The sequence below is a fragment of the Pinus tabuliformis genome, chromosome 7, assembly GCF_031772625.1.
Source record: "Pinus tabuliformis cultivar Carrire ecotype Pingquan chromosome 7, CPIR1, whole genome shotgun sequence".
Taxonomy (NCBI): Eukaryota; Viridiplantae; Streptophyta; class Pinopsida; order Pinales; family Pinaceae; genus Pinus; species Pinus tabuliformis.
This window is the reverse complement of record NC_142293.1, coordinates 1,080,244,405-1,080,255,624: the sequence shown is the minus strand read 5'-3', so window position 1 is coordinate 1,080,255,624 and position 11,220 is coordinate 1,080,244,405.

Below are 11,220 nucleotides of genomic sequence, written 5' to 3'. Positions count from 1 at the left end.
ATGACTTCTTGGCCCGACACTCACTTGTGTTGTGAGTGGAGCTCTTATGGAACTCACACCACTTTCCCATTTCCTTCTTCATATTTGCGGCATTGTTCTTTGCTTGTGGCTTTGGCGGTTTTCCTGGGCTGCCCCACCTTGGCTTTGTCCTTTGTTCTATGGTTTGGGGGCACCTTTCCCTTACTTCAGATTTGCAGATCCAAAGTCTCACTTCTTCTGTTTAAACTTTTTCTCAATCTTGATGGCATATCAGTATGTCATGCCGAGTGAGGAGATGTCTAGGAATTCCATCACATCCTAGATGTACCTGTGCAGGCAGCTGAAGTACTTGAGAAAAAAATGCTTCTTAGAATCCTTGATACCCAACTTTGTGTGAAGGGTATGAAAAACATTGGTAAACTCTGGCACATCTTGGTCCCTTCCCTATCGCAGCATTGTCCACTTTATGTATTTATCCTTATAGATCCCAACAGGGTAGTATTGCTCCTTGATGACATCCTGAAATGAGTTCCAAGTGCGTGTGGTTGAAAATAGTGAGTTTGTACTTTCATCCTTCTGCTCACAGTAGGTTTCCCACCAGTCCTTGATGTGGGGGGCTGCTTTGACAAGTTCAAAAGTGATCTTTTCCGGGCTGGAAAAATCATGAATAGAAAAATATCCTTCTAGCAGATTTAACCATTTATCTACAGTGTCTACATCTATCTGACCCTCAAATATGGAAATTTCAAAGTTAATTTGTACCTTAAAGGGTGTGGCGCTTCGAGAGTAGCTACCAGAAGTAGATGCGTCACCCTTGGGTAGCCGCTGAAGGATATGGGAAAAGTTGTCCATCATCAGGTTCCTTTGTCACTCGAGGGATTCTTTGAGCAAGATTTTTATAGGTTCTCCTGCCCCCTCATCTTTCTTTTCATCCGCCGTGGGAGGCCGTCAGGATTCGCGAGGTTGGTCTTGCAAAGGTTCAACTAGTTCAAGCCCTAACGCCTTATATCCTGACCTCGTTGGGGATATGCAAAGAAAAACAGAGAAAGAGCAGACTTCTCTGATGCCACTGATCTAAATTTAAATAGGATTGAAACAAATTAAGATATAACCATAAAAACAAGGATGCATTAGAAATCACACTTCATTTCATGAATATCAAACACTGAAATATTATTTCAAACATAATGGAAATCAGACTAGCTCGGGCGATGGTAGCTTATCTCTGAGAAGAGATGTGTCAACTACATGCCTCTGAACTATGTTACAATGAGGCTTAAGGGCCTTTTTATTATTGAACAATAAGAGAAAACCCTAACCCGAGGATATGTAACACCAAGAGTTTATGGGCCTCGTTGGGGTTAGTTGAACAACCAACTTCCCGGGGTCGTGACTTGTGTTAGCGCTTGAAATTTCACCTCAGGCTGAAAAAGGTAAACTCTAAGGCAACATCAAACCACTTAGCCTCGTAGCTAGCCCTACGGGGCAGGAGAGGGCTCTCTCCGGTCTATCTCGATAAAGATCTTCAAAGGGCGAGATAACCAATAAGGAAACACTAATTTTAGGATAGTAAACTGATAAAAGGTTTGAATTGGGAAGTTTTAATATTTTGGTGGAAAATCGGGGAAAGGCAATTTTGGGTGCGGGGATTGGACACAGTTTTTGCAGGGGGTTCTTTGGGGCAAGGTAGGAGACTATATTGATGCCTTTGAATTAAGTGAATGGATAGGAATGACCACTGAGGGGCTAAAGAGAGCAAGAAACCTTCAAGAGTTCTCTTTAGACAGATGAAAACATAAATATTAAGCAAACTTAAAAGCAGAGCATGGCAATCATGAATTCTACTTTAACACTTCATTTGCCTAATTTGCAGAAGGAAAAGTGAGAAGATGAATCACATAAAAAACTTACAAGTACAAAGAGAAACACACCATCAATACATGTAACCACAGGAATCCCAAAAAAGGACTGCAAAACCCTGGTCTTTCTTCCTTTGCCAAAATTGCAGAGATACAATGAGTAATACAATAGAGCTTTCTCCCTCAAGAGTCCAACCATGAAAATGACCAAGAAAGTACATAATATAGGCAATATAACATCTTTCCTTGCCTCTAGGGGTCGATCTCATCATCCTAGGAGCTGTTTCAACCAATTCTAAACTGAGCACTAAAATCTAGGCAGTCAAAACAACTTGCCTCTATAAGCTAGGAAACCAATTCATTCATTAAATGTTTGCTATTTCATGAATGAATCTTCTAGAATAGGTAAATAAGTGTCATGTCAACATGAAAATACATTAATTACATCAAAGAGGGTGAAAAATCCCATCACAAGTCAAAACTGGTCAAAGCTGGGCGAATTCCTGAGCTGTAGATGAATTACTGTGAAAACTGCCCAACGGGTCGCGCCCTCTTCCTGAACGGGTCGCGCTACTTTGGAGCTGATTTTGAGGTACTTCCAGGTGTCCAAATGAGGCAACAGTGGGCTTGTTGGAAATGTCTGGATGTCTACTTTCCAACCCAAGTGGAATTTATGAATTTGGTGGTAATTTTCCCCTCCAAAATTGCAATCTCCCAAGACTGCGTCTTGTGTGTCAAAAAGGTGGCAGAAAGTCATTTTTTGCTTGTTTTTTTACTTTCTGGAGGCCCAAAACTTGGTGAAATTTCTTGGCAATGGCTGAGCAAGTGTATCTTTGCATGAAAATTCCAAAAATGCTGAGTTTTCCCAAAAAGGAGTTGCCCAATGAAAGGGTCGCGCGCGGCGCGCGACCCGTTGGTGGAGAAAACCTGTGTTTGGCACAAAAAATTCACAATTGACAACATTTTCTCCAAATTTCTTGAAATTTGGGCTGGGAGGCCCCAATCAAGTACCATGCTCATTCAAAGAGGCTTTGGCCAAAATTTGTAGTGGATCGGGCCTTTTCCGTCGTTTTAGTGCCTTGACCAACCTCCTTGGATCTGGCGATTGCAATTTTGACATTTCTCTAAAACCATGACACCTGTGCAAAAAGTGAAGGAGGTGTTTCTTCTTTGGCATGTTGTGGACAAAAACCTCTCTTAGTTTTCTAAAATTCATCTTTTATTGCTCTGGAACATCATTTGAGTGCGACTTGTCCCGATGTGTGAAACAAGGAATTTTGTCGAAATGGAGCGAAATGAAGGGGATAGGGGGCTTCTAAATTCTTGGGGAAATTTTTGGGAGTGGGGAGGGATGTTAGGAAGCAGGGGAAAGTGGAATCTCAGAGATTGACTGAGGGGAAGGGGTCCAAAAGGGAAAAACACAGGCCCAACCTAGAAAATTGCCAGGTTGTAGCTAGAAACTAGGGTTTGTGCAAAAATGAGGATTTTGCGGGATCTCAGTGATGGGAAGCATTTTATAAGGTATATGAAGGATAGGGGAAGGTGTATGAACATCTGGATACAAGTTTTTCCGATGATTTGACCGTCCAAGAGAAATTAGCTTTCAAAACCCTAGGAGAGGGAAATGACCCTGCCTAGGCGCAACTGAAGCATGAACTAGGTGTAAAATGACTCATTAGACACTGACATGATAATGAAAACCCTATGAATGATGATAGACTCAGCTAAATGATGACATGGACCGACATTTGGACAACTTTGAAAAGAGTGAAAGCAAACCCTAGACCTAATGCCTAGTGACCAAATTTTGCTTGAAAACTCTTTGAAATGACAAAATTTGACCTTGACACTCTGAGACCACTTTGTAAGAGAATATTTGATCACTGGAGGAAGGCTGGAAAGATTGACACTAACAACTTGGTCATATTATCTCCATTTGACACGCATGGTACCCCGTTGGAAATATCTCTCTAAGGACTACGATGAAAAATATGATTTTAGGTAGAAAATTGTTGATACAAGATTGCCAAACAAAAATGTCGTTTAGGGCCTCAAACCAGCTCCGAAAGTTTAGGACTTGAAAAACTGCTAAAAATAGTAAACTCTGCTACAATTATGGAAACTGGAAAACTGAAAGAAAGAGTGGTGGGGGTCCAAGTGGAATTGGTGGGTGGCCACCAATATCCACCTGGATCAACCTAACAGAAATAATTAAGTTGCATCACAGATGTTTGGAGCACAGAACCCTTAGGGGTGTGGCTTGATGGTGTAGTGGAACTACAACACTATAACATGACGGGCATCACACTAGACCTTATGTGTGGTGGAATTTTCACATGGGTACCACGTGGTAGACCCTTGCTGATGTGGTAGGGGTTGAGGGGCCAAAACTTCAAATGGGCGTAACTTTTGATCTGGGTGTCTGATTGAGATAAAATTTATATCACCAAAAATATCTCAACGAGTTAAAAGAAATGATTTTGTCCAAAGTGAGTTTTGCACAATTTTGGTGAGAAGGAATTTTGTAACCCCTTCTTCATAATGAGACTGTGGAGGTTGGGTTAATTAAAAGGTACCTTACATGCTTGAATAAGAAAAAGAAATTAGGAATTTCCTCTTGGCCCTTTGACTCAAGTTGAAGGCTTTCACACTGACTTCCTTATCCAATCCAGTTAAAATCACAATTCCACACATGATGCTATGACTCAGAAGGATTTTTATCTCCTTTTTCTTGGAGTGATATTCTCACCACCCAGATATGGTTATATTTCATTCCCACTAGTTTTCTCTGGTTCACTTGCACATACTTGTTTGTCTCTCTCTCTCATCCAAAACTACATCCAACTCCTTTCTCCTCTCTTTTATCTTCCTCGCTATCTCTTTTAGCTACAAATACACTACCCAGAATGCGAATTTGAGATCCATCTTTAGGATAGGTGGTAAGCTAGAATTATCTAGAAAGGATAAATAGCTCATACTCCTTGAGAAATTTTGTACCACTCACCCCATTCTTATCATAACTATTGGTGGTTGGGTAGTTCAATTTCCAAATCAGAGCGATAAAAAATTCATTTAGGTAAGAGATGAAGCTTCTCAAATCCCCCTTTTAGGTTTCCCCTTAGGCATAATGATCCACATTGGTGCTCTCTTCTTCAAATTTAGTAATACATTCAAGAAGAGTTAATATTTATGTAAAATAAAGTTTGTCAAAGTACCCATGTTGTACATTATAGAATTATCAACCTTAGTTACATATTACAAAACTTGGGATTTAAAAAAGGGTGTTACAACACATGTAGCCTCTTTATTCCTAGGTCAACTTTATTACATATACATTTATAGATTTCATGTACATTTAATCCCATATATTCCCCCCTTGAGGTCATGTCATATATATTCAACCCCGTATATGCCCCCTTAGGTTCATATAAGGTGGCCTCATTTACAAAGATACTAAGACTTGTGATGAAGACTTTGTGGTTGGGTGGTATTTACTTTGCCTATAACCTATTGGTGAACAATTTCAAGAATATAAATGTTCTTTACTTGTTTCATTATGTAGACTTATCATTGTTCATATTATAGGTTTTATTATTTTCTAGTTTTCTTGGTTCTATGTGCATGTATTAACCAGGATTTATAATTAATAATTAAATTGGATAACTTAATTTTGTCTATGTCTATCTACATTAGCATGAAGAAATATTGTTATTGGTTTTGTATCAAAACATTGATGTTCTTAATAATATCTAAGTATAAATTTAGTGTGGTTTTAGGTACCTATCCAATGAACTTGAGATATGGTATGGGAAACCCTTATGGGAGAAGACATAGATAAAATACGAGGTTGCTTTGCTCTCTTTTTCTAGAATTGAAATAATGCAAGTACAAAGGAAAAGGAATTCTCTATGAAGTCATCTTAGAGATATGGCATGATAGATTGCTATAGAATGATAACTCCTTGTATTACTCTCTCACACTTCCACTCCCATTTGTTTTTTTTTACCATGGAACAACATACAATTTAAATAAATGGAACCCTTTCTCCTTCTAGTGGCCAAGTTATAATATAGCCTAATAACCAACTTGGGGTCAAGTTTGACTCCTTCAACTATCAATTAGATTTATGAATTTGACCTATTTAGATTATCCTTATGATTCCCCTTGTGTTTATCCCTAATGCATGAGAATGGAGGTTGACATGGCATCCACTTGTGCCATGGTGGTCAAATATGGTATGTCAACCTATAGAAGGAATAACGTTCTCATAAAAACTTCAATTGATGTGATCCTTGCATAATTGGAAATTCATTTTGGTACATATAAATGTCACTAGGTTTAGAAATGAAGAGAGAAATTTTTTCCCCTAAAAAATATCATTTAAGGCCTCAAAATGACCCTAGTGAGTCTCAAACCCCAATTCGCCAAATTGGGTCCCATCAATAAAATTGCTACTGAAAATTGATTCCTTTGATTTTTCCACTCTAAAAGAAACATAATAATCCAATTTGGATAAAAATATATTGTTTGCAAGAAAATAAAAGAAATCTTCTTGTGCAATATAGAGAGGGAAACCAAAAGAAACAACAAGAAAGCTAGAGATTCCAAAATTAAAGCTAGGTACGAAACCCTTATATTTTTTTAGAATTCATTGAAAACTATTTAAACCAAATAAAGGAAAGATTGATGTAATAAACCTAATTAAATCATATTCCTAAAATTTCTCCTCTATATTTATAAGAACCCTTCAAAAAAATTTGTCCTCTCCAATGTCCATTGTCCGTGATGAGCCTCATCATTGGGTAATTATATGGGCCTTAATTCACCTCCTATCTTAGTTAAACCAACTATTCTCACAACTTATTGCATACTTTTGATTATATTTTGTTTATGAGATGAGTTAGAGTTGGATATTTTTCTTTGTGATCTAATGTGCATTTAATATACGATTAAAGGATAAAAGCAAGGAATTTTGGAAAATACCTTGGTCAATACTCGAATGGGACAAGGGAGAGGAATTATAGGAGGTAAATAATCCTCATTTACTACCCCTCCATTCAAATATTCCTCCACCATCTCGGAGTGCAAACAACCAAATCATGAGGACTAGAAGGCAGTCGAGCAAGTGAAAGTCAAAGCACTAGTTTATCTCGAGTTTGCGAGTCGAGCCTCCCTAATTTTAAGGATTCCATTGGCAAATTCAAATGTATAAGTAGAGAGGCCTAGGACCTTAGTAGGATTCATATTTTTTATTGTAAAAATTTACTCTATTTTCGCACTGCAAGACTTGTGACAGTTTTTGATGTATTCCACTACTTTGATAATAAGAATGAGGTTTGTTTTGAGCCAGCACTGAGTTAACTCAGAGGGTTGAAGCTCTTGGGTTGGGGCCCAACCCTAGTAGCCAAGGCTCCTATTTATTAAACATGTATGCTAGCGTATATTCGTGGTATAATCGTTCATTTTCTTAAGTAGTTGCATTTCCATTACATCAGTGTAGCGTAGATTGGTTGTGTTTTAGTTTTCTTCTATTCGTGACTTATTTCAATTATCAGGTTAGCAAGGAGAAAAAGATCACCATAAGGTTGTCAGTAGGTGTCTCAGCCTCACCTCCTCCCTTTGGGACCATGACTTGAGGAAGAGACCCTTCAGCAACCCCAAAAACACATATTTCTACTTCTTGCATGAGCTTTGGAGTTTGTCATCTTGATTTAGTACATGGTTCATTTCATTGTCATCTTTTCCCATCACTCTCTTCCTATAATAATATCTCACTCATATTCTCATTTCCTTCAGCACTTCCTTCATGCATAATATGTGTGGAGGCCAATAAATCATGCCTTAAACAGATTATACCCGTAGATTTCCTTACCATCTGATTTGAAACAAACCTGACCAATCACCGTCAACCACGTGCCACATTTTCATTTCAATGTTTGACTTTAGGTGCTCCAAATCTCCACCATTGATCTATTTTACTTGATCCAATGGCTATCGCGTCACCCACTCGCCAACTAGCTTGGCCGATCTCCACCATCAATCTGTCTCGCTTGATCCAACAGCTATCATGCAATCTCGCGTGGATTCTTGCACGACTGATATCAGATCGAGAGCGCACAAGAAAAGTGGTTTTCCTATGCTACGTGTCACCCACTTAGGCTAATCGCGTAAAATTTAGGAATTCCACTTACTAATTTGAGGGAACGCAAGAAACTGCTTACCACCTATGAAGATCGCTCCATCATTCCGCATGATTTCCACCCTTCTACCGACACGTGACTTGATGTGATCCATCCATCTATTCACTTAATCTCAATGATAATATCTCTGTCACTCATCTTCCATTAATCTTGTTCATTGATCGATCCATCCATCTATTCACTTAATCTCTGCAATAAGGTCTCTGTCGCTCATCTTCTGTTAATCCTATTCGTTGATTGATCCATCCATCTATCCACTTAATCTCCTATGATAAGATCTCCGTCGCTCATCTTCCATTAGTCCTATTTGTTGATCCGCCCGATCCAATGGTTCCTATGCATTGCTGCTTAATTACGTCTCCCTTTCATTGATTTTGATCTTCAATTGCTCTTCTGCTTGACTCCTTCCTAAAATTTGTTCTCCGTATTATTTAAATGTTGCCACTCCTGAGCTTTGATTTGGTTATTCAATCAAACTCCAACATTATCCAATCATCACAAACACCAAAAAAACCAAAAAAAGTGAAAACAGATTTAGGTTAGTTTCCTTGCTTACACATTAGTATGGTTTGATGCTCTTTACTTCTATAACTTTGATAGCAGCATTAGGATAGCGTTGATTTAGCAATTCTACTTAGCATAGTTGTTTAAATGGTTAATTAGGATATGGTGTGATTTAGCATTACATGTTGTTTTCTTTATTAGTGCAGTAGAGTAGCTCTCTTAGAATAGATTTGCTCTTCTTCCATCAAAGACTTAAGCTTCTTATGACTTTATAGAAGTTTGGCTTGGAACACCTAGGGTCTCTCGCCAGATGAACAGTGACAACAGGCAAGACCTTCACTTTTACTTACGCATATAGCATTGTCACCTCTAAGTTTGTAAGAACCCCGGGTTGATAAGTAAAGATGGTAGCCCAAGAGTTGCAGCATCCTTGCTACAATACTGGTTGTTACGGGAAAATTTAGTGTCTTTTCGAATGACTGACCCCTAGACCCAGTAGCAAGTCTAGAACAACAATTAAAGTAATTCCATTACTTTTCCTATATCTAACAGATAAAATAAAGAGGAGCAAAAGTGCCAACTTGTATCTCTCGCTCGATCCCTCTTCCCTTTGACCACTTTTGCCACTCCCTTCCGTACTTAACTCACTTGAAAGGTACATGCACACAAGCCAAGACAAAAAACCATCAAAGCATACATATCGATCTGTTAACTAAACATATTATAGAATCAAAAATACAATATACATCACATAACACATGAATGGGAAAAAGCATAGAACTCTTTATTCATAGAAAGGAAGATTGCAACCCATGTAGAGGCATGTTCGATTCATTGTCATCCTCCCAGCTTCAAACCCTTCTCTCCTCATGGAAACAATAATTTGACATGATAACATTAATCTCTCTACTAATCTCATCCGAGTAGAATTTCATTAGCTTAAGAAGTCTTAAACTAGACCAGCCAGTGAGAGCATGGTCCTTTTATAGCTGAACAGAGGAGGTTAGGCCATTAATGGCCCTCATGAATGCTTGGCCATATTTGGGAAGTGGTTCCACGGAGGAAGGGATAATGGATTAAGTTTCATTCATCTCCTTCCTCATCCAAAAGTGAGCCCAATCCTTCTAGAAACCTCTAGAATCATCCATTGGATGAGGAATCCAATGGATTCATTTGAAAAATTTGATGGATCTCGCTCATCGCAGGTGATACAAAGGCCAAGTGCTATGCATATCACCTAGATAGTGCAGTGCCTACCATTCATTGCAGCGAGATAAAAGGCCACCTGCGATGATCTCCTTAGGGACATTTTTTGGATGAATGGTGTCATGAAAATCTTGGTAAGCAAGCATGATGTAGGTTAGCTTCATTAGGGAATGAAAACAACTGAATTAGGGGTTGATGGACCCTAATAATACAAATCTGGAAATTGGGGTTGATGTGCCCAAATTTTCCTGTAACAAATGCCCCCTAAAGCATGAAGTCAAAAATAACCATGTTGAGTGAGATGCTTTACCACTTGGAGAGAAGGTTTCAAAATGGAAGGTGACCTGCATCAGTTACAATACAAATATCATGATACTTTGATTTTTTTCTCACAATTAGCTGAAGGAAGGCATACCCATGCTCAACTTTAGAAACTTTCATTACATGTACAAATATATTCGTCTATAGATGTAGACCCATGAATTGATGACCATGAATGTAAGGCCATTGTACATTTGATATAGTCCTCCTGAATATATATCACAACCCGGATGGATGAAACTAGATCCGGGGTCTTCAAACCCATCCAATCTTTCACTAAAGTGCAAATCTAACCATGTGAATAAATGATCTGAAGTCAAACATGGAGATACATCGTCTTATTACCAGCCAATGATGTAAGCCATTAACAGATGCAAGAGGAATCATCGATAATGATAATGACCCTCAAGGTACTGCAGTACATTTCACATGGTGTGAATAAATGATTTGATGTCGAACACCATGGTCGAAGGCCATTGATGTATGCAAGCCTCAAGGTACTAGAGGGGTGTTTCTAAGTCAACTTCTTCGATGATGTGCTAATGTTGATAAGAAGCAACTCGCTGCAGGAGGGCCTTGATGTATCCTACATCCATGACATGAAATTAGGTAAACGATTTTAGAGATGAAAAATCAACTGACGACACAAGGTTTAGGAATGGCAGGCATGAAAATGATGGTTTACTGTATTGTAAAGGATGAAGTTTTGAACTAAATGACTTCTCTTGAACATATCAACGACACTGAAGTGAATTGGTGGTGATGGATGGTATGATAGACCAATGGTGTGATAACCATCAAGCTGAATGACCCAACCCACATAGTCAACATGATGAGGTGAAAGTGTCATGTTCAAGAGCGACCTGCTACCATAAAGTGTTCCCAGCTTTTTCCCATTTTCCCTAGTCATTTCTGACCAATACCTCTTTATTTTTATCAATCTTGAGGAGGATAGCATATGCTTGTTGTATAATTCCACCCTTCGGGTGAATCCATCACTATTTGATGTTTTAACAAGAATAGCGAAGGTGAAACTCAGTCTTTTCTAGATCAACAATTTTGTTGCTATTAAATGTTTTTTACGAGTTTAACGACAAAGATAACTCAGTCCTTTTCATATTTAGAGAGTCTGAAAAGGGACTAAAAGATGA